This window comes from Vulpes lagopus, chromosome 5, assembly GCF_018345385.1.
Source record: "Vulpes lagopus strain Blue_001 chromosome 5, ASM1834538v1, whole genome shotgun sequence".
Taxonomy (NCBI): Eukaryota; Metazoa; Chordata; class Mammalia; order Carnivora; family Canidae; genus Vulpes; species Vulpes lagopus.
In genome coordinates this window covers 101,503,829-101,526,410 of record NC_054828.1, presented here as the reverse complement: position 1 = coordinate 101,526,410, position 22,582 = coordinate 101,503,829, and the positions used below count along the sequence as shown (strand labels likewise).

Sequence of the window (22,582 nt, the reverse complement as noted above, 5' to 3'; positions counted from 1 at the left end):
ACCAGAAAGCTATTGGCTTAGGGCAGATGTTTAACTTTCTAACAATGGAATTTAGACTCACAGTTAATATTTTGAGTGAATAATTCTTATTCCTAATTTTTCCCATAGGTAATATTACATATTTTATTAAGCATTTTTAAAAGACAGATTCCACTTCATCAAATATTTACATTTTAAAAAATAATGATACAATTTCCCTAATTAGCTGTTCTCATTTTTTGTTGTTGTTGTTGTTGGTATGGTCTGTTTGACACAAATCTTTTTTCTTCCTTTATCTTCATTTGTGAAATGATCATTATTATTGCCATTACTATTTTTAACTCATTTTCATGTGAAAGCTCCCATTGATTCTCATAGGATCCATGACTCTTACATTCAGTGAATGGAAATGAATAAAACACACCAATATGCATTTATTCAATTTAATATTTAAAAATTTGTTGACAGCATTTCTCTGAGTGTCAACATTTCTGATGAGTATCTGTTTGACATTGAGACCAGAGCATCACTATAGCCCTGATTTTGGAATCAGGGAGTGAATAAAAAACTATTTTGCCTTTTCTACACCTGTAGTTATTTAGAACAAAGCTCTGTGATAGTGTGTCATGCCTTATTTCAACAGTGTTAAAATATGAGAAGTGATATTTAAAATTTATTTTAACTTTAGATTTTAGTCTTGATAAGCCAATACCTAATCTAATAATGGCATGAGAAACAATTCAAGCACATTCTGCATTAAATTTTAATGAGGAAATGTAAATTCATGGAAAGAAGAGCCACTGTATATAGTTTAAAAGCCCAGAAAACAAATGTATCAGAAGTTCCTCAAAAGTTTTTTCTAGTTTGGTATTTTATTTTGTTACAGAGATCTCTCATGTATTTGCTGTTGCTGGATACTCAGTCTGTGATGGTGCTGATTTTCTACCTAGAGTAAAGTCCAAATGTCACAATCTTGCGGTAGATGAACACACCCTACAATTGATCATTTGAGAAGTAACCAATGAATAATGGGGTTTATTAATAGAACATAGGTCTACGATAAGCTCTGACTATAAGCTCTGACTAAGCTCTGACTATACCTGCAGATCTGTGTGAGGTATAGCCAATGGTCTTTGTCTGAAGAAGCTGTTCATTTTGAGAAGAGAAAGTTTATTTATGTGAAATATGACACAAGGCAATATGAATAACAATGGTGTTTAGGTACAAGGCAGACAAGATCTATGTTGTGTCAGAAATGGTGAGGCAAGCAGTGGGACTTGAGTCACGTCTGTAAGAGGAAATATGCTTTTATATATGGAGAATGGGGTGGAGAATATTTTAGCTTGAAATAATAGTAAGAATGAGGGCAGAGGGATATGAATGTGGGTGACAGGCTTGGGGGACCATTTACATTAGTATTCTTGGAGCAAAGGATATAATGTACATACATATGTGCAGAGGAAGATGGGAGTATAGTGGAAAGAAGCAGTGGATGATTATGGAAGACAAGAGGATTAGTTGGACCCTGAACTTTATTGTGAATTTTATTCCATGGATAGTACTGAAACGCTTAAGGACTTCTGAGCTAAACAAGTGGCTCATACAAAAGAAGTTTTTTGGAATATTAATCTGACAATGTTTTGCAGACTACTTCTGAAAAGGGAGAGGGTTCAGTAAAGTATTTAATAATCCAGGCACAATAGTTACAAACCAAAAATAGTATGGTAGAGTGAAAAAGATAAAAATTCTAAGCAGCGGTTTTAGATATTCAGTTCAAGGCAAAGCAGAGGGCTATCTTATGAGATTTGTCTGCTGTTTTTAAAGGTAGCTTCCCCGTTTTCTTTCTGCCAATCCACCTGTTTATATCCTGACCTGATACTCTGATACAGAATGTATTTTGGGATTGTTCTCTGTCTTTCATCCTCATTACAAAGGACTGGCCCAGTGATTGTGATGCCTGTAAAAGTCTTAGCCAGTGTGAGGACAAAGAATCTAGCTAGGAGGAAGAAAAATAGATCTGTCTGTCTGGATGTTGCAAAATATTCCATTTTTAGTGATCTTTAAACCCATTAGGCCACATATATTATCATTGACTTCTAAAAGTTTGTGAAATTCAAGAGCTCTGAAGTGAGGCCATCTGTATTTAATCCTAGATTTACCCTACTTTATGGGTGACTTTGGACAAATCAGAATTTATTATACTTTTGGACTTTGTGCTTCTAGTTTCTATCATGGTCTTATCTAATAGTGTTTGAGAAAAGGCACAAAGACATGTATAGTGAATAGAATGCTGGCTTTAACATGTCATTAAATCTTAAAAAAGACCTGTAATAAACCATTTCTCCTATCCCACATCTTTCCATAATTAATCGACATCTAAGTATGAGCCAGCAGGTACTTGCTGATACAACAAAGTGCATGTTGACAAGAAAAGCTAGATTTCAGTTGATAAATGGAAAAAAGTACTCCATTCTGCTTGATTTTTCCAGCCACTTGATGCTAAAGCCAGTTGTGCTGTGGCCTGTGTCAATGGCTTCAAGTACACAAGGCCTCCAGGCAACCAATTGGTAGCGTTAGTGGAAAATATTGGAAATTGTAGGTTACTTGTATGTAAAATTTATTTTTACAGGAAATAGAGGCTAAGTGGTTCAGCCATAGAGTTTACAGAAAATAGTCTGGAATCTCTTATCATAGTGATTTTTTAGTGTAAAGCTATAATATTTGATTTTTGTGCTTTTGAAAGATACTCTTCAAAGCAGCAATGAGCTCAAAAAACAAATGCACTTAAAATTTAAAAAATAAGTACTACATTTGAACTTTTCTAGAAAGTTAATGATTAGTGCTGAATTGCACAAATTATTTGTCAACATTTATCATTCTTCACTAGGGCTGTGTGATGTGCCTGGGTATGTGAAAAAAAAAGGAAATCCACTGAATAAGCATTTGCTTCTACTTCAAGAGCTAATAATTATTTTAAGAAGACTTTTAAAAAGAATAATTTTACATGTGGAGCTGCAGAAAGCACATGTTCATGTCGCTGTATATCATTTTTCATTTAGATCAAAGAATTATAAATTTATTAATTTTTAAGATTTTATTTATTTATTTAGAGCACTCATGCAAATTGGAGAAGGGGCAGTGGAAGAGGAAAAGAGAGTCTCAAGCAGACTGTGCTGAGCACAGATCCTGACACAGGGCTCAATCTCAATACCCTGAGCTTATAACCTGAACTGAAACCAAGAGTTGGTCATTCAACTGACTGAGCTACCCAACTGCCCCAAATTTCACTCATTTCTAATTTCAAGCTTTTTTATGCCTGTATGAAAGGTGTTTGTGTGTTTGTTCCATTAGCAGAAAAACTAGACATTGCTAAATTATTATATCAATGTCATCTGATTCCAAAGAGAAAGTGAATTAATTCCAAAATTAATTCAATTTTTAACTCAATTAAAAACTTGAAAAAAAAAATCAAGTCACACATGGTACTTCATAGTCTTTGCCTAAAGGAGGATTGCTTGAATAGCAGAGATTTGGGGCACTAGTTACTATTCCTCATAAGAAGTATGAGATTATGGGAGTTATATTTCTTCCTTGTAGATGTAACAGTTAAATAAAAAAAATGTGGGTTACTCTTTGTTGTAGAAAGGAACACTTTGCAAAATTACTCCTCACTTCAAAGTAAGTTTCTTTTTGCTTAGTTTGTTTCTGTTTCTCTCTCTCCATTGTTAAATGAAATGGTACGTGCATTTTACAACTGTAATTAAAATGTACCAGTTTTATATTTCATTTTACAAATCTAAGATATCTAAACACTCACATGAACTAAATTTTAAGTCGAGGTCTTAATTAAATCTTTAAATAATTAGTGTTCAAAGCAAAAATATGAATAGAATTAATGTTAATTAGGTTGTTCATTTATCTATTCCTTTATAGACAGACATAGAAATTCAGGTCATAACCATAAGTTCTTTTTACAGAGAAGAGACAGATGTTAGAGAAACATAGTAGAAATTATGTATAAATCTATAGTAAAATACAGCTTTTTTTCAGCTAGGACTGCTAGAGTTAATGTGTGGGTGTGGGTGTGTGTGCACATGTGTGTGCATGTGTGTGTGTGTATGACACTGTTAAATTTGAATTTTAGAAGAATAAGTTATATGTTTGGGTAAGTATGTTCTAAATATTGCATGGACATACTTAGAGTAAAAATTGTTTATCTGACATTAAAATTTAACTGAGCTTCTTGTATTTTATCTGGCAACCTTATTTTCTGCATCTTGAATATATTTATTCAGGCACTTTGGATTTCTGAACTAAAAATCTTTTGATATAATGTAATGTCCTCTAAGGGTGGGTGGGTTGAGAAAGCCAGAATTTATTTATGGACCACAAAGACTGTTCAGTTGTAATTTTAAAAGTTTGGGGGTGCCTGGGTGGCTCAATCAGTTAAGTTTCCAAAACTTGTTTTTTGTTTTTTTTGTTTTTTTTTTTAAATATATTTTATTTATTTATCCATGAGAGACATAGAGACAGAGGCAGAGACATAGGCAAAAGGAGAAGCAGGTTCCCTGGGGGAGCCTGATGCAGGACTTGATCTCAGGAACCCGGGATCACACCCTGAGCCAAAGGCGGATACTCAACCACTGAGCCACCCAGGTGCTCCCTCAACACTTGGTTTAAACTCAGGTCATGATCTCAAGGTTCTGAGATCAGCCCTGAGCCCCAAGTCAGGCTCTGCACTCGTCAAGGAGTCTGCTGGAAATTTTCTCCATCTGCTGCTTTGCTGCTCCCCTGACTCTTTCTCTCTCTAAAATAATACATAAATAAATCTCTAAAAAAAAAAAAAAAAGTTTGAAGACTTCAGGTTACCAAGCTCACAGATTTTTGTTTTAGATTTTATTTATTTATTTATTTATTTATCCATTTATTTATTTATTTAACAGATATATTGAGAGAGAGAGAGAGAGAGAGAGAGAGAGCGCTCGCACAAGCAGGCATAGCGGCAATCAGAGGGAGAGGGAGGAGCAGGCTCCTCACAGAGCAGAGAGCCCCAACGTGGAACTGAATCTCAGGACCCCGGGATCATGACTCGAGCCTATGGCACATGCTTAACTGACTGACCCCCCAGGTGCCCCAGCACACAGATTTCTCATATGGGAAGAAAACAGACAAGTTATTACACTGTGAACATAAAAACAAAGAAAACCTTTGAAATGCTGAATTTCAATTCTTCAGAACTTGATACAATATTCTATTAACAAAATGAAAGTATGAAAACCTATATATTTCTATTTATGAGAAATAATACTAGAATTAATTTAAAAGGAAGAAAATCATAGAAGGATGTCTTTTACAGTTCTTTCATGATTAAGATCTTTTATACTTCCAATTGATTAGTACACAAATATGTTCATATAATAATAAATCTAATTGCTAACAGAAATGTAGGTGCCATCTATATAATAAAACCGTTTTCAAATGAGCATCTGGTGGAATGTTCAAATGAAGGGTAATTCAAGATTCACACATCTCATTAACTGATTTGAACTTAATAAATTGATTCATATGGTATATATTCTTTTGTTACTTTATTTTGATATATCTGTTAGATACAACTCTTACTTATAGCTGTAGTTATTTTATTTTCTCTACATTCTTCCACTGAATGTGTCTACTCATTCTACCATTGGAGGATATTTGGGGCTATTACAAGTAGTGCTGGAATTGCTGGGTCATAGTATACAAACATTTTTGTCTTTAGTAGAGAATGCCAAACTCTCTTACCTATAGGATTGAACCAATTGATACTCCCATAAACATTTCCTGAGTATCTTCATTTTCCAAATATTTTAGGATATTTATTACAACATGGCTTTAATTTGCATTTATGTAATGATTAACCATTGATGAATAATAGGCTTATTAGTCATTAGGGCATTCTCCCTTATGAAGTATCTAGTCTTTTGTCCATTTTTATAATTTATTCTCTTTTTCTTATTAATTTTTGGTGGTTCTCAAAATATACATATTTCATGTCTGAGTCCTTTATTAAGCATATATATTTCAAATGGTTTCCTATACTGTGACTTGTCTTTTTACTCTGTGATGTTTTTGATAAACAGTCTAAGTTTTAATGTAGCCCAATTTATTAATTTTTCTTTATATGTAATGGTCTTGCATCCCATATAAGAAAATTTTAGGCAGTATAAATTCATAAGATAGTTTTCTGTTTTATGGCCTAGGAGCGTTTACTTATTATGTTTATTTTTACAATTCATTACTAACTGATTTTCTGATGCTGTGAAATAGGGGTCAAATTTCACTTTTTCCCACACGGTTATCCAATTACTCTAGCTGCCCTAATTGAAAAGACTGCCCTAAATTGAATTCCCACATATTAGCAGGTTTGTTTGTAGATTCTCTATTTTGCTCCATTGGCATATATGTCTATCTTTGAACCGGTATCACATGGTCTTAATTATTGGAAGTCTATAGTAAGTCTTGATGTCTGGTAAAATAAGTCACCATATCTGTTTTTCTTCATTTTTCTTGGTAATTCTTTGCTTTTTGCATTTCCATGTAAATTTTAGAATCAACCTTGTGTACACAAACACACACACACACCTGTTCAGATTTTGACTGGGAATGCACTGGGTTGTACAGAGTGATTTGACCTATTTAAACTTTTGAGGTTTTAAATCTATAAGCCATGTATATTCTTCCACTTTTAAAGGTTTTCTTGATAATATTTTGTAGGTCTCTTATATAGAGGTCTTATTCATCTATCATTAGATTTATATTTCATATAATTATGGATTTATGGAAAATATTTTGGTTTTGATGTTATTAAAATGGCATATTTTAAAATATCTTAAGCTGTTTATTGCTAGTACATTAGAAAACTATATTTGTTTTGTTATTCATTACAGTATCCAGCAACACTAAAAAAATCACTGTTTGTAATAATTTATTATAGCTTTTATATTTTCAATATTCATGTGCACATTGGTTGTGCATAATGGCACTTTTTATCTCTTCATTTCCAGCTTTAAATCTTCTTTTCTCTTACTGTTGGGGCTAGGACATTAAGCAAAATGTTGAATGGATTTATGAATAATGAGCATTTGTGTCTCATTCTCCATTTCAGGCAAAGAACAATTCATCATTTATCATTAGTGATGTGCTCCAATGTACTCTAAATTTATCAATTACTTTTTCTTGATATTTAATTTTATTTGACAGTTCTTGATATTCCTAGTTTCCATGAATGGAAGTTCAGTTTTATCAAATACTTGTTCTGCCTATAATATTAAAATGTTGACATAATTTTTCTCTTTTTTAAATATTATTTTATGGTTGAACTATATTGATTTGATTGTTAAACCAACCTTTCATTCCTAGTATGAACCCACGTTGATCATAATGTCTTGTTATTAATGTATTCTGATGAAGATCTGTTGCAATTCTTTTTTTCATATTTTAGGATTTGTCTATGTGTGTATGTCCGCGAGTAACATCAGCATACAGTTTTCCTTTCAGCTTTTGATATGAAAATTATTTTGGCCATATAAAATGAGTTAGGTATGTTTTCTTTTCTTCTGCTATCTGGAAGAGTTTATATGAGATTGATGTATTTCTTTTTAAAATGTTTAGGAGAGTTTACTGGTGAAGCTATATTATCCTAAAGTTTTTATTAAAGAAAATTTTTATTTATAATTTAATTTCACTGATAATTTATGAGATTTTTCATTTTGCCATGCCATTTTATATTAAGTTGTGTTTCTTGTGGAGTTTGTCAATTTCATCTAACTTCCTCCATTAATGGACATAAAGTTGTCCATAATTTCAAAAATTTTACTAGTTTTTAATGCTGACTTTTGAGGTTGCTCTATTGCATATTCTAATTTACTTTATTAAGTTCTGATCTTTATATCTGCGTTTATTACTTTTTGTGCTGATGTTGCTTATTTTTAAAAAATGTTCTGCATTTTAAAAAATTTAACCCTATAGGGTATATGTTCTTTTCTTTTGTGTATGTATTGCTCTTAAATTTTAAAAAGTTATTAAATTTGTTCTGGTGTTTTTCTCTAGCGATATAATTGACCATGGTGTCTACAGGTACCAATGTTCATATAGCATCCATGGGATCCTTGTTCTAATGAATCAAATGTTTTATTTCCTTTTACTACTGGACTTATTCTATTCTCTATCATCCAACTTTAGTAAATGTCTTCCTTTTTAAAGTTGACTTTTGTAATGCTTGGCATTAGGACCTTGTGTTTCTTGATTTAAGTGTTATCCTATTTCCTCCCAGCTATCAGTGATGGGACAATGATCAAACATAAATTGTGTCTGATATTCTTCCTCTCTTTTCCTTCCTAGTTTCACTAGTTGTATCATTTCACATTATCAAGGAACACACTCCTTAAATTCCATTTTGCTACCTAAGCCCCCTAATTTGTTTGAGTCCCACTTCTTTTTCTTTCTCAGATTTTATTTCTTTATTCATGAGAGACAGAGAGACACATAGAGATAGAGAGAGAGAGGCAGAGACACAGGCAGAGGGAGAAGCAAGGTCCATGCAGGGAGCCCGATGTGGGACTCGATCCGAGGTCTCCAGGATCAGGCCCTGGGCTGAAGGAGTTGCTAAACCACTGAGCCACCTGGGCTGCCCAGAGTCCCACTTCTTATAGCAGCTCTTCACTACCAGGTTTCCTGCCACATTTCGTATTGTCACCTCTCCACAATGACTGAAGTTCTACTAGTTTCCTCAAGCCTGCCAAGGATTCATGGCAACAATATTTTATAGGTCCTTGTATGTTCATAATTAGCCTAGTTAAATATCCTTAAAATTGCATTCTACCTTGTTTTCCTTTCACCAAAGGAAGCTAGACAAAAAAGGTCAGAATTGAACTTGTTATTCATATATTTTCATTGATTTAAATACATTATAAACAAGTTCTGCAAGGCGCTGGAAGAACAACCCGCAGCATCACTCTCTGAGCCTGGCCTCTCCTCCCTGATACAGGGGCAGGGCCTGTGGCTGGAAGAAGGCTTGGCTTTCTGTGAGTGCCAGCTAGAAGGCTGCCCTGGCACTATGGGCCCCTGGCTCCCTCCAAGTCCACATTAAGGCAACCTGAGTACAGGCTTCAAGGGGATCAGAGATATGTCAGGAAAGGATGCGCCATACTCTCGCCTGCCAGGACAGGGGCCAGCCCCCTTGTCCATTGGACCCAATTTTCTTCTCATCACAGAGATGGTCAGGATGAGGGCTGTTAAATATAAAATTCTTAGATCACACTTTTCTTTCCTCATATTGACCAAAACAGCCTTATCATTCCCCTCGGTTTGAGAGGAATTTTAACATGTTTCTTACTGATGATAGGCTCCTGAATTCCCTTTTCTTAGAGCATTTAAAGACTTTTAATTGTATATTCTTCCTCTGCCTCCTTTGAAATGTAAATTTTCTTCTAATCTCTTACCAGTTTTATAACCCAAAAATGTCTTTCTCAAGGACCTGGAAGCCATCTCTTTGAAATGTAATCATCAGGAAACACAGAGTCTCTATCACCCTGTCTTTGTGGACTAGTGGGAGCTTAACTTCAACATGTGCCAACTTGCAAACACAGATGGCCTATGTCCTTACATTGACCATCTTCCTGATGCCCGTCAGTAGTTTTGTACTAGCTTGCCTCAGTACCAAAAAACTTTAGTTGTTTTGTGAGGATTGAATTCGATTTCTCTTCACTATGGTAGTAGTAATTGAATAATATTTTCTTTGTCAATTTAACCATGTCTGCTGAAATTTTTTTTTTTTGGCAATAGATCTTGTAAGTATTCTTCCACCATATCTGTTATTGTATATTTCTGTGAAGAGATCGAAGGTCAGCTTGATTATTCTCTCTTTAAAAATATCTTGAATTTTTATATAGCCATCTAATATAAATCTCAATAATTTTACCAAGACATGTTGCTTGAACACTCGCAGTTCAGTATTCACTGTGGAAGGGTAAATCTTTTATTACAGAAAAGTTTTCTTTTTTAAAAAAATTACATATGTATTTATTTATTTGAGAGAGAGAGAGAGAGAGAGAGAGCAGGGAGAGGGTCAGAGGGAGAGAGAGAATATCAAGCGGACTTGGAACTCAGCATGGAGACTGACAGGGCTGGATCTCACAACTCTGAGATCATGACCTGAGCTGAAATCAAGAGTCGGACACTGGGGATCCCTGGGTGGCGCAGCGGTTTGGCGCCTGCCTTTGGCCCAGGGCGTGATCCTGGAGACCCGGGATCGAATCCCACGTCAGGCTCCCGGTGCATGGAGCCTGCTTCTCCCTCTGCCTGTGTCTCTGCCTGTCTCTCTCTCTCTCTCTCTCTCTCTCTCTCTCTGTGTGTGTGTGTGTGTGACTATCATAGATAAATAAAAATTAAAAAAAAAAAAAAAGAGTCGGACACTTAACCAACTGAGCCACAAGGCACCCCAACAGAAAAGTTTTCTTAATGCATGGTTTAAGCATTTGTTTGGTTATTGTTTTGACTGCCATCATTGTTATCTCCAATCGATAATCTTGGTTATCTATCTCTTATTTGACACACACTCCCTGATCCCCTTTTCATCTCTTTCTGTTTCATTTTTCTCAATTTTCCCATTTTCATACTTCCTTCTCCATGGTAGTACCCTACAATGTTTTATACATTCACATGTAGGTTTTGTTTTCCTTTCTATTTCACTTTTTGTCAACTCACATTTCAATGTCTTCTAGTTTTTCATCTCATTTACCCTGATCTCTTGCATTTCTTGTTTGGTGGCCTTCTTCCAAAGACATGATTTCTTCTTTATTTAAGCAAATTTTATGTCATAATGTTTCATCCTAATTCACCTATTCTATTTCACCACTTAAAAGTAATTCTATGCATGATAAAACTATTTAGGAATATGTACAAACATTTAAATTTTTATTAGTCAAGATCCTTGTTTGAACCATCATAAACTCATTATGCCTAAATTAGCCAGAAGTGGATTGATTTAAAGGCTATTAGGTAGCTAATAGGAAAATTGGAGAAGACAGATCAGAAAATTGGCAGAAATCAAAGGGGGTTTTGTGACCAGAGGCACATTCACTCTCATATCACTGAACTCACTTATTTAGCACACTGGTGCTAATCCTGCAAACAGAAACTGGGACTATCATTGTCTCAGCTGCCACTGGTATTAGACTCCACCATCAACTGACACAATGAACTATAATTTATACCTATTTCTTGTTTCTATTCAACATCCCAGGCAAAAACATATAATTAGTTGAAGATGGATCACTTGCCTGCCCCTGGTTGCCAGAGTACAGGGAGAACAAACATTTGACTTTTTAGATTCCATGAAGATTCACACATTGTGAGAATCTCTAATTATTTGATGGGGCTTCAGATTCTAAGCAGTCAAGTAATATTAGTATATGATCATTTAAAAAATTATACACTAGAATGGGGGATCCCTGGGTGGCGCAGCGGTTTGGCGCCTGCCTTTGGCCCAGGGCGCGATCCTGGAGACCCGGGATCGAATCCCACATTGGGCTCCCGGTGCATGGAGCCTGCTTCTCCCTCTGCCTATGTCTCTGCCTCTCTCTCTCTCTCTGTGACTATCATAAATAAATAAAAAATACCTTTAAAAAAATTATACACTAGAATGATAAAAATGTGACTTAAAATGCCAAACTACTAAAGGAAAATATTACAAAGAAAAGTTCAATCCAGTATAAGAAAGGAAATGAGAAAGAAATAAAGGAAACAAGGTTATCATGGGGTAGTGAACAGGTGTTTTATTGTTGTTGTTGTTGCTGTTGTTTTGACTACTGGCTCCAATTTTTTCTTATTCTGATAGTATTATCTAGATTTTACTTTGAGAACAACTATACCACTTCTAGTTTGGATAGGGCAGGTTGGGATAACCCAATCCATTTAGTGGTAGGCTCAGTCAGGACTTGAGCAGTCAGGGCAATCTACCTCACTGGTGACTGAGACTAGCTGGGAGCTGCACATGTTGCTCACACAAGGCAAAGAGCTCTGAAAAGAAAATCATGACAGACAATTTCAAGAATTATTGGAACAGAGATACTTCTTTTTCAGAATGGCTGTTCTTTGTGATAGAATTTTCACACTTCTGGTAGCCATCTTGACCTTATGAGGGATGATGCCATGGATGGTTTAGATGGGAGCTGAAGAGAGGAAGCAGTGGACCTGCCAGAGGTGGGGGGACAGATTTCTGACCATATTTGTTCTGGTTAATTACAATCCTGCCTAAAGCGGGCAAAATTCCTAAGCTATGTTAACTTACTGAAAGACATATAAAAGAAGGCTTGAATTTCCAGTAAACTTTTTTATTTCATAAGTGAAATCTTATAAATTCTAAAATTGATTTCAAAAACTGGATAAAAATAGCCTAGAAAATTTAAATGCCCATAAGATAATTAATAAATGGCAAAGCATACAGTAATACTTTAGGAATTAAAAAAATGTGTGTCTGGTGCTGAAGCTAGTTAATTCATGGAATGGGAGAAAGTCTAATAATTCATGCATCCATTGAATTATATTACACTATAATACTCATATTTCATATCAATATGTGAGAATAGAATCGGATTAAGTAAGTAATATTGGGAAAAGATCGAATGATAAGTTAGATCCATGTTTCACAAAACTACTTCTGTATATATATAAAAATAAAATTCCAGATGAATTAAATATCTCTTTAAAACAATCAGAAGAATGCCTCTTTGTAATTGCTTTGGGCTAAATTCTGTCCCCCAGAAATGTGTATGTTGAAGCCCAAATCCCCAGGGCTTTTAGAATGTAATTAAGATTCAGTGAGGTCATAAGGGTGAAGCCCTAATACAACAGCATAGATAGCCTTATAAGAGAGAGACATCTCTCACATAGTGCACATGCATAAGAAAGAGCACGTAAAGTTACAGTGAGAAGGTATACTTCGGTAGGCCAGGGAGAAAGCTCTCACCAGAAACTGACCAGGTTGACACCCTGATCTCAGACTTCCAGCCTCCAGAAACTGAGAAAATAAATTTCTGTTGTTTAACCACCAGTCTGTGGTAGTTTGTTATGGAATCCTGAGCTGATTAATGCAGTAAACTTAAATTAAATATCTTTCAAACATGTCATAAAGACTGGAAATAAAAAACTGAGAAGTTTTACAATTGATTACATGAGATTTTAAAACTTCTATATCACAGAAACTGCCACACTCCAGGTAAGAAGGAGCAACGAATATTGACAAAATATTTTTTCTATACATAATAAAACCAATAGCAACAATATAAAGGGCTTCTGAAATAATGAAGAAAATGACAACTCAATAGAAAAACAGACAATATGAACAGAAAATTTGCAGAAGGAAAAAAGATTAATAAACATAAGACAAGTTACTGGACCTCATTAGTGATCAAAGCAATGGATAAAGAAATAATAGTAAAATGTTTTCCCTTGTCAAATTATAATGAATGAGTTGAGTGGCAATATCTACTATTGGCTGGATGCAACAAAATAGCATTCCCATGTATCATGGATTGGGGTATCATATGTTGGTACAGTGCTCCAGTGTACTGTACAATTTAGAATGTGTATCCCAATGATGCAACAATGCTCCTGTTCAGAGTATATGACAGAAGTCCACTTATGGTGAACAAATATATATTCATTGCAGCATTGTTTATAACAGCAGAAATAAATTTTTAAAAAAGATTAAACATCCATCAAAAGAGATAGACTTAGATAAATTAGTATATCTTCCTACTATGCAGGGGTAAAACTGGATACTACTATGCAGGGGTAAAAATAATATTTTCTTTGTATTTTTTAAAAAAGATTTTATCTATTTATTCACGAGAGACACAGAGAGAGGCAGAGACACAGGCAGAGGAAAGAGAAGCAGGCTCCATGCAGGAGCCCGATGCAGGACTCAATGCAGGACTCGATCCCGGAACTCTGGGATCATGTCCTGAGCCAAAGATAGATGCTTAACCACTGAGCCACCCAAGCATCCTTATTTTCTTTGTATTTATAAGGAGAGGTTCCAGTAAGAATTGTAAAGCCTAAGAGTAACTCACAAATACACATAGTGTGGTGCCATTTACAAACATTTTAAAACCTGTATGTGTATGTGTGTGCGTGTGTGTGTATGTGTGTACATAACACCAACAAAAGGAAAAAAAGAACAGATAAATAAATGCCAAACTTTTAAGTGTGTACCCCAGAAAGGAGAGTAGTAGGATGGCAATCCTTTTGCTCCTTTAGTCTCTACTGCTCAGCTCTACTACACTGAATAATAATAGAGTTTGAAACAAATAGAATTAGCACTTATTCTGGAAAAGTTATGGTAAAAAATGAAAAACAACTGCTGGCACCATTATAAAATAGTTCTCTTCTGGAAACAATAATTCATACAGTTGGAACCATAAACTTATTCATAACTTGTCATAAAAGAGATCGATTTTATACATTTGTCAGGTTACTTTAACTTTCCTGAACAATTGATATTAAAACTGTTTTATCAGTGAAAACAACTTAAGCTCCACCATTTACTTCAGTGGTAACTCTGGGCGGTACAGTTGGGCACAGATGCACACCTATCAAAGTTCTCTGGTTAATCCCTTTCTAGTTACTTACTGTTCTCTTCGTTCAGACCCTCATTGCCTGCCAGGTTTATTTGAATGGACTCTTATATGACCTCTCTCCCTACAGGCTCTCTTCCTTCCAATCTGTTCTTCTTGTTGTTGTTAGCGTTGTCTTCTTAAAAAGTAAATCTCACTTACCACCTTCTTATTCAATATCCTTAGGTGAGCCCCATATCTTCAGAAAGTATTTGAATTCAGTAGCATAACATTTATGTCTCATTGTGATCCAGTCGCTGCCAACCTATCCGTCTTTATCTCTACAATCTGTTTGTCAAGAAAGAATGGTGGTTGGAGCTGAAGATGTCAAAGACCTCAGCCCACTTAAGACTGCAGTGGAGGTTCTAAGCCACAGCCTACAGGAGGGAGCTGGGAGATGAAGACTAAGCAGTCTGACCTTACTGTCGTCAGTTTTCTCAATGCCTGTGGTACCTCCCACTGGGAAAGTCTGACTAGACACCGGAGGGCTAGGAGCCTAGTTGAGGCACTGTCTAATGTAGCCAAAAGGCAGTTCTGGAGCACAGAGCAGGGAGGGGAAGGGGCATATATAGCTGTGGAGTAACACAGGGAGAAGAACCACCCTAACCATCATACATCCAGGTGCTTTCCACCACCCATGCCTTTTGTACTTTCTCTCTTCTAGGAATGCTCCCCAAGGAACACACCTTCATCTGACTAATCGTCTTTCAAAATTGATTTTAGCCAGTCTCTTAAATTGCTACGGTCAGGTGCAGCACTCCAAAGAGAATTTGAGTTCTAGGCGTTGGTGTATTTTTCCTATTGCTTCACACCTGGAACAAAAGGTATCCATTACAACTCCAGAAAGTCATGCAGGTACCAAATGAAAAACCTGGAATTTGTGTTTTGAGAACTATGAAACAAGAGAAAACATATGGAATATTATCAGTGACCTCAAAATTAAAATTAAAATAGCCAAAAAACAAACAAAAAAAATTAAAATAGCCAACCTTTATGTTTCAAACTAAATTGGCAGGTAATTTTACAATTATTGAAGACAAGAAGGAGGATTGCTAAGATTTACATTTAAAGTCCTCACATATGTTTGATACATTCTCAAAAATATTCTATGAAAGGAAAAAGAGACTTTTTCTCAAACATGTTCTCTAGAAAGCTTAAGTACTTACATATTGCTCCTGGTCTGGATTATGTTGTTATTTTCGCAGGTTTCCCTCTTGCTAATGAAGCATGTGACTTAGTGTGGTAGCAGGTTTTCCCCTTGTTTCTAAAGGGAGGACCCAGCATCCAAAAATAGACTGATTTTATGCTTAAACACTGAAGTAATAGTTCTGGGAATAAGAGCCTTCAAAGTCTCTTAAGTTTCTTTATATCCCTTATTTTATTTGCTAAGAATATTATGGAAACTCTGCCAATACCCTTTGGTAAGAAGCTAATTAACAATGAATGAGTATAGTCAATTGAGATATTGTTATGTAAGCAAATAGAACAATGCCAGGTTACATCGTTTATTATAAAACATGTCTCAATTAAAATTTCATGTGATATAGTGCATGCAGATTTTCTAGGATAAACAGCAATGTTTTAGAGACTAAAACCCTTTTACAGCATGCTAGTAAACCCTGAGATAGCAAATCAATAGAATATTCATGTCAAGCAAGAGAGTTTCAGAGGAAAACTATTAACCTTAAACGTGAATGCATTTGTATTTATAAATTTACCTTAAATCAATTTGTATCTCATCTTCTTGTAATTATATCTTGTTATTTAGAAATCGTAAATATATTTTTAAAACTTTTTAATTGACATTGTAAAGATCCAAATTTAATTCAGAGTGGCCTTTATTATTCTTATGGAGTTAATACCAAATTTGAATATTATGATTACAACTTGTTCAAACTACCTGGTAAGCATCAGTGATGAAAATTGCTTATACAATTTTCCGCTCCCTGGATCCACCTTTTCACATTTGGTTCACTGAAAGCATTCCTTTAGTCTTTTATTCCTTGAGATACAATTCACATATCATGACATTTATACCCATTTCGTGTTTTTAGTATATCCAGAGTGTTGTGCCATTATCATTATTACTTAATTTCAAAATTTTTTAAACATCTCCAAAAGAAAGTCCATAGCAATAAGCAATCACTTCCCATTACCCCTCCCCACAACCCATGGTTACCACTAATTGATATTGTTTCCATGGATTTGCCTATTGAGGACATGGTGTATAAAATAGAATCATATAATATATGGCCTTTTGTGTTTGGCTTTTTCAACTTAGCATAATTTATTCAAGATCACCCATGTTATAGCACCAATTACTTTATTTCTTTATATGGCTCAACAATATCCCTTATATGGATGTATCACATTCTGTTTATTCAGATGGGATTGTTTTCACTTCATTATTATGAATAATGCCACAATGAACATTTGTGTACAAGTTTTTATGTGGACATATGTCTTCAATTCTCTTGGCTATATATCTAAAAGTGGAATTGCTAGGCACGTGGTCATACTGTGTTTAACTTTTGTGGGATTTCCAAAGAATTTCCTACAGCACTGCATATTTTTACATTCCCGCCAGCAAGGTATGAGTGTTCCAACTTCTCTGCATCCTTGCCAACACTAGTTATTGTCCATCTTTTGATTATATCAATCCTATTCATCATTTGTAAATAAAAAAATCCAATTAACCCATTAGAATGACTTTTCCATATTGACATTGACTATTCTAGATAATTCAGTGATTAAAGTTTTTATCTCTACTATTATTTTCATCATTTTGAGCGAAGGAAATAGTATAATCTTATTATATTTATATTTGGGTTGTCACTTTTAGTAATTTATTTAGCTAACATGTTCATTAAAAGATGGAATTATATCTATGTATCACATGTGAAAAACCCAACATTCTCAAAGGACTATAGAATTCCAAAGCTAAAGTATTCTGGTTTTGCAGTTGGCTACTTACGGAAACTTTGGCAAGTTAAATAAATTATTCTTTGCTCCATTTTTGATAACTATGAAATGGAGAAAATGTTGCGCAGTTGAAACGAATTTGTGGAAATTTCATGAGTATATTGGTTTCCTGATGATGCTGTAACCATTTAACATATATTTGGTGACTTAAACAAAACAGGTTTATTAACCTTCTAAAGGTGAATATTCTGACATGAATCTCACTAGGCTGAAATCAAGATGTTGCCAGAGCTTCATGCCTATCTGTAGGTCTATTTCTCTGCTTTTTTGAGTTTCTAAATGCCACCCCCATTCCTTGATTCATGGCTTTCTCTTTCCACCTTCACAGCCAACAAGGACAGTCTACATAGAGTCCTTCTCCTGCTTTCATCTCTCCAGCCAGAAAAGATTTTCTGCTTGTAAGGATGCAAGATAAGAATGGACCCACACAGATAACTTAGAAGGATCTTTCCAGGTCCTTAATTTAATCAAATCTGCAAAATCCCTTTTGCCATATAAGGTAATATGTTCACTGTCTCTCTGGTTTACAATATAGACATCTTTGTGGGACCATTATTTTACCTATCATAATGAAATAATGTGTGTCCCATAACAAGTACAGAACTGGCATACAATGCTGGATAAATATTAATTTCCTTTTTTATCGTTTAAAATAGGTACTGTATGATAAAATGGGAATGGACCACACTTCAGCTGTGCCAAGGAGATGAATGACCAAATCTGAGAGAGCAATACATAAAGACTTAAAATACAAACACTATTATTCCCATAGAGTAATTCCTGTCATGGGATATTTGCCAGATGAGTATCATGGCATTAATCTCCATCCATAACTGTCTCATCTTTCCTTTGGCCCAGCAGCCAAGACATCTTAGTACCATTTGGAGATACTTTGTTTTCATGATCTGATCACCAGTCCTTTACCTAAAGCAGAAAAGACAGCAAAGAAACATTGATAGAGGAAAAGAATATTGAGACAGTTCTAAGTGGACTGTTGGTCCTGTTTTCTGTGATGAATGACATTTCTCCTTCATTTATTTACATCAATATCTATAATTTCTGGGTTTCTAATGCTAGATGTATATCATAGCTTTCTTTTAAAATGGGAATAATGGTCACAATAGTGTTTAGTGAACAAAGACATTAGCCACATAGTGGCAAATTACTCTAGGATGAAGAAAGTCATTTCTAATCTCTCTCTTGCATCTCTGCTATACACATACACACTCACACACCCAATAGTTTCTATCAAATACCTGATGGAATGGCAAGAGTTTCATAGTTTCATTACTTGGCAACTTTTGGGTTTGAAAGAAGATTGGGTGGCATTAATGTAGTATATGTTAGTTATCTTAAAAACCACCACCACCACCACCACTATAGTAAATAGGCCTCTGTTAATAAAATTAAATAAATTTCTAGCTCCTCAGGAAAACAAAATATTGTCTCATTGGTGGAGACCAGAGCCAAAGCAGATCACTTTATTTATAATAACTAGAAATGTCAATTTCCTTAGGATTAATTTTTCTATAATCACAATCACTTTTTGCCCAAGGGAATTAATTCTAAAATTAAGACTAGCCATTTTATATCACTTTTTGTTTCTGATTTAAAAAGTGCATGTGCATTACAGACTTTTTGAATTAAAAATAAAACTTGATTTTTTAAAGCAATTCTTGCCCTAGATAAAACTTTCAGTCTGATGCCACCAAACTTTTAGTAGAATAATTGCATTATCAAAATGGCTACAAAAGAAATAATGTTTTCCTTATTCTGTGGACATTTCTTAAATGCCTCTGTCAATATTTCCAGTTTCAAAATAGATTCTAATAGAAATTCAGCAAGTGGTATTTTAAGCAAATCCTAATTAGAAACCGTTTGAATGTCAGTGATCAAAACATAGGAAGGGAAACTTGATATTTAATGATGAGATGGCACACTTATAGAGTGCCTTTTCCTGAGCAGATCAAAACAGATAAGCACAAGTTTAAGTATCTGTTTAACACTGATACCTGGAGTTGGGCACGTACACTAACTTTTCCAGGTGGGGCTAGGAGGAGAATTGTGTATTTACCTTGCACATCTGACAGCACAGGAACAGGCTTGTTTTATTTAGTGGGAAAAAAGTGGATAGCCAGGGGTAAATTGACATGGAGGAACAGATAGCCTCAGTTCAAATACTGTTTGCCTCTGAAATCAGTGTTACTGTTGACATCTTCTGTCCACTTTGTTGTCAATCCCTAAAATAATTTAAGGATTTCATTCCCTCAGAAAAGAAAGCTTTAATTCATTGCTTCGTGTATGTTGGCAAAAATGCTTCTGCCAAAGGCTATTTCTGAAATACTGCAGTAGGAAGATCTAAATCAATAAAGGATAAAAAAAATGAAAAAAAAAATAAATAATAAAAATGTCCAGCAATGCCACGTTCTTTTTAAGTGTCAAGCTAAAAATATGTTGATACAGAGCTTAGAAAAGAGATAAGTGCTCCAGTGCTCACTACTTTTACAGTTGGTGATTCACAACATACTTTTAATAAGGGGGTGTGGGTAAAATGAAAAAAGAGGAAGCTAGTAAAAATTGCCTACACTCTCCTAGCAGCTGCACAAACTACTGTTCATCTTTTGGTGCATTTACTTTGTTTCTTTTTCTGCAAATTATTATATTTTTGTTTGTAAATTTTTGTTTTGATATGATTTCAAGTTCATAGGATATTTTCAAGAAGAGTACAATAAATTCCCTGATACTTTTAACCCAGATTCAGCAATTGTTAAACCTGGCCTCATTGGCTGTATCACCTTCTTTCTCTTCACACCTGTGTGCATGTGCATACACACACACACTTCTGTGTTTGCATAAGTATTTGTAACCAGATACATGTGCAAATATATTTTTTTCCTGAATCATTGAAAGCATTATATCTTATTACTAAATACCAATAAAAATCAAGAACTTGAACATTGTCGCAATACATTATCTAATTTATATATTTAACTTTTGCCAGTATCCCAGCAAGCTATTGTATAGTTTTGTCCCCTTAATACAGCATCTAGTCTAGATCATATGTTGCATTTATTACCATGTCCGGTTAATCTCCATTAATCTGAAAAGGATTCTCAAACTTTCTCTTTTTCTTGACCTTGACATTTTTTAAGAGATAATAATGATAACAATAAATAATTTTGTAGAATGCCTTGTAATTTGAATGTTTCTAGTGTTTCCTCATGATATAATGTGGGTTATGCATTTTTTTGCAAGAATACCATAGATATGGAGCTGTGTTCTTCTCACTTCTCATACTAGGAGGCATATAATAACTGTTCCAACATTGATAACATGAACTTTTGTCATGGGATTAAGTGATGTCAGCAGAGTGTCCATGATAAATTATTTTTCTATTTGTAAAGATCTGTAACTTGTGGATGTCTACTTTAAGACTATTCTTCATCAAACTTTTACCCATTAAATTTAGCAAATGTTGATGATTTCTAACCCTATAATTTCTTCTATATTTATTGACATTGATAGATTTCTTATTTCCCCCTTCTATGTTTGATTCATGTGTATATGTATATTCATATAGATTTATGGATTCCTATTTTATTCAATTATAACTTATTGTTTATTATTAGTAGTAGTAATAGTAGTAGTATGCTCAAGTAGCCCTAAACTTGGCTATGGGAATCTTTATAATCTTTTTGACTCAACTCCATGATTTATTTTTAAAGATTTCTTTATTTCTTTATTTATTCATGATAGAGAGAGAGAGAGAGAGAGAGAGAGAGAGAGAGAGATAGGCAGAGACACAGGAGGAGGGAGAAGCAGGTCCATGCTAAAGAGCCCTACGCAGGACTCGATCCGGGACTCCAGGATTGCACCCTGGGCCAAAGGCAGACGCCAAACCTCTGAGCCACCCAGGGATCCCCAACTCCATGATTTATTGAGCATTCTTTTAATTTACAGTGAAAATGTTCCAGACTCATGTTGGATTTTCTCTGTCCCAGTCTTGGCATTAGTATTTACTTCAATGAGTCCTAATTTCATTTTAGTAGAGGATGGCTATTAGAGACTAAAGACTGGGGAGTAAATATACTCATTGTTACTGGTATGTCATTTCCTCTAGGCACACCCAGCTAACAGAGCTAGAAAGTATAGTCATGGACACATGGACACATGCACACACACACACACACACACCTCTATATGTACAGGCATACCTATGTATTCCTCGATTTATCTATCTTGTAATAGATAGTAGTAGTAATATGAATTCATGCTAATTCCAATTCCACACTACAGGGAACATATTAGTATTTCCCCTTTCCATATTTGTAACTAACCTTTCCAGTAGTGAAGAAACTGGTTCTCATTATCCTTTATATACATTATTATGTTATATATTGCATATATATTATACATATACGAGTATAGTATATAAAACATATTCTATATTACATATGTAAATATTATCTATTTAATATAAAATAAAAGTTCAAACCTAGAATACAGAGGACAGTTTTAAGGTTGCTGAGGTTATATTTGTTAACAGCTAGAAAATCAATCCATCAATAAAATAAAAGTTGTGTTTGAATATATATGTGTGTGTGTGTGTGTGTGTGTGTGTGTGTATACACACATCCTATAACATTTACTCTTTTAAAGTATACAATTCAATTGTTTTTAGTATATTTACAAAGTTGTGTAATCATCATCGCTATTTTTTTTTTCACATTTTGTTGGCCATTGGGGAGGAGGCCTCCTTCCTATCACTGGAGGTGCTCACAGTTTCTTCAGCCATTGCAAGCTTGGACACTGGAGGTCCTGGGGTTCCTAGGGATGCCTGGGCACACAGGACATGTTCCCATCACCTCAGGGGGGGCACGGGACAGTTGTAGGGCATGGTCTAGTTGGTCAGTGTGGCTACCTGGTGAAGAGGCAGGGGCAGAGTGGGGGCAGAATTCTAGCAA

At 34.8% G+C, this 22,582-nt stretch overlaps 1 long non-coding RNA gene across 7 annotated transcripts in view; it reads left to right on the top strand.

The window, feature by feature from the left end:
• LOC121491399 overlaps positions 1–22,582 on the top strand; it is a 67,117-nt gene that overhangs the window by 36,132 nt on the left and 8,403 nt on the right. For 2 of the 7 annotated variants that reach the window (XR_005987961.1, XR_005987958.1), the window contains 2 exons: positions 15,301–15,491; positions 17,947–18,117. The exons of 3 other annotated variants lie outside the window; for them this stretch is intronic. This is a non-coding gene — a long non-coding RNA (uncharacterized LOC121491399). Of the gene's footprint in view, positions 1–15,300; positions 15,492–17,946; positions 18,118–18,274; positions 21,162–22,582 lie in introns of those variants that run through there. 2 more of the 7 variants (XR_005987959.1, XR_005987960.1) reach the window with 2 other exon arrangements.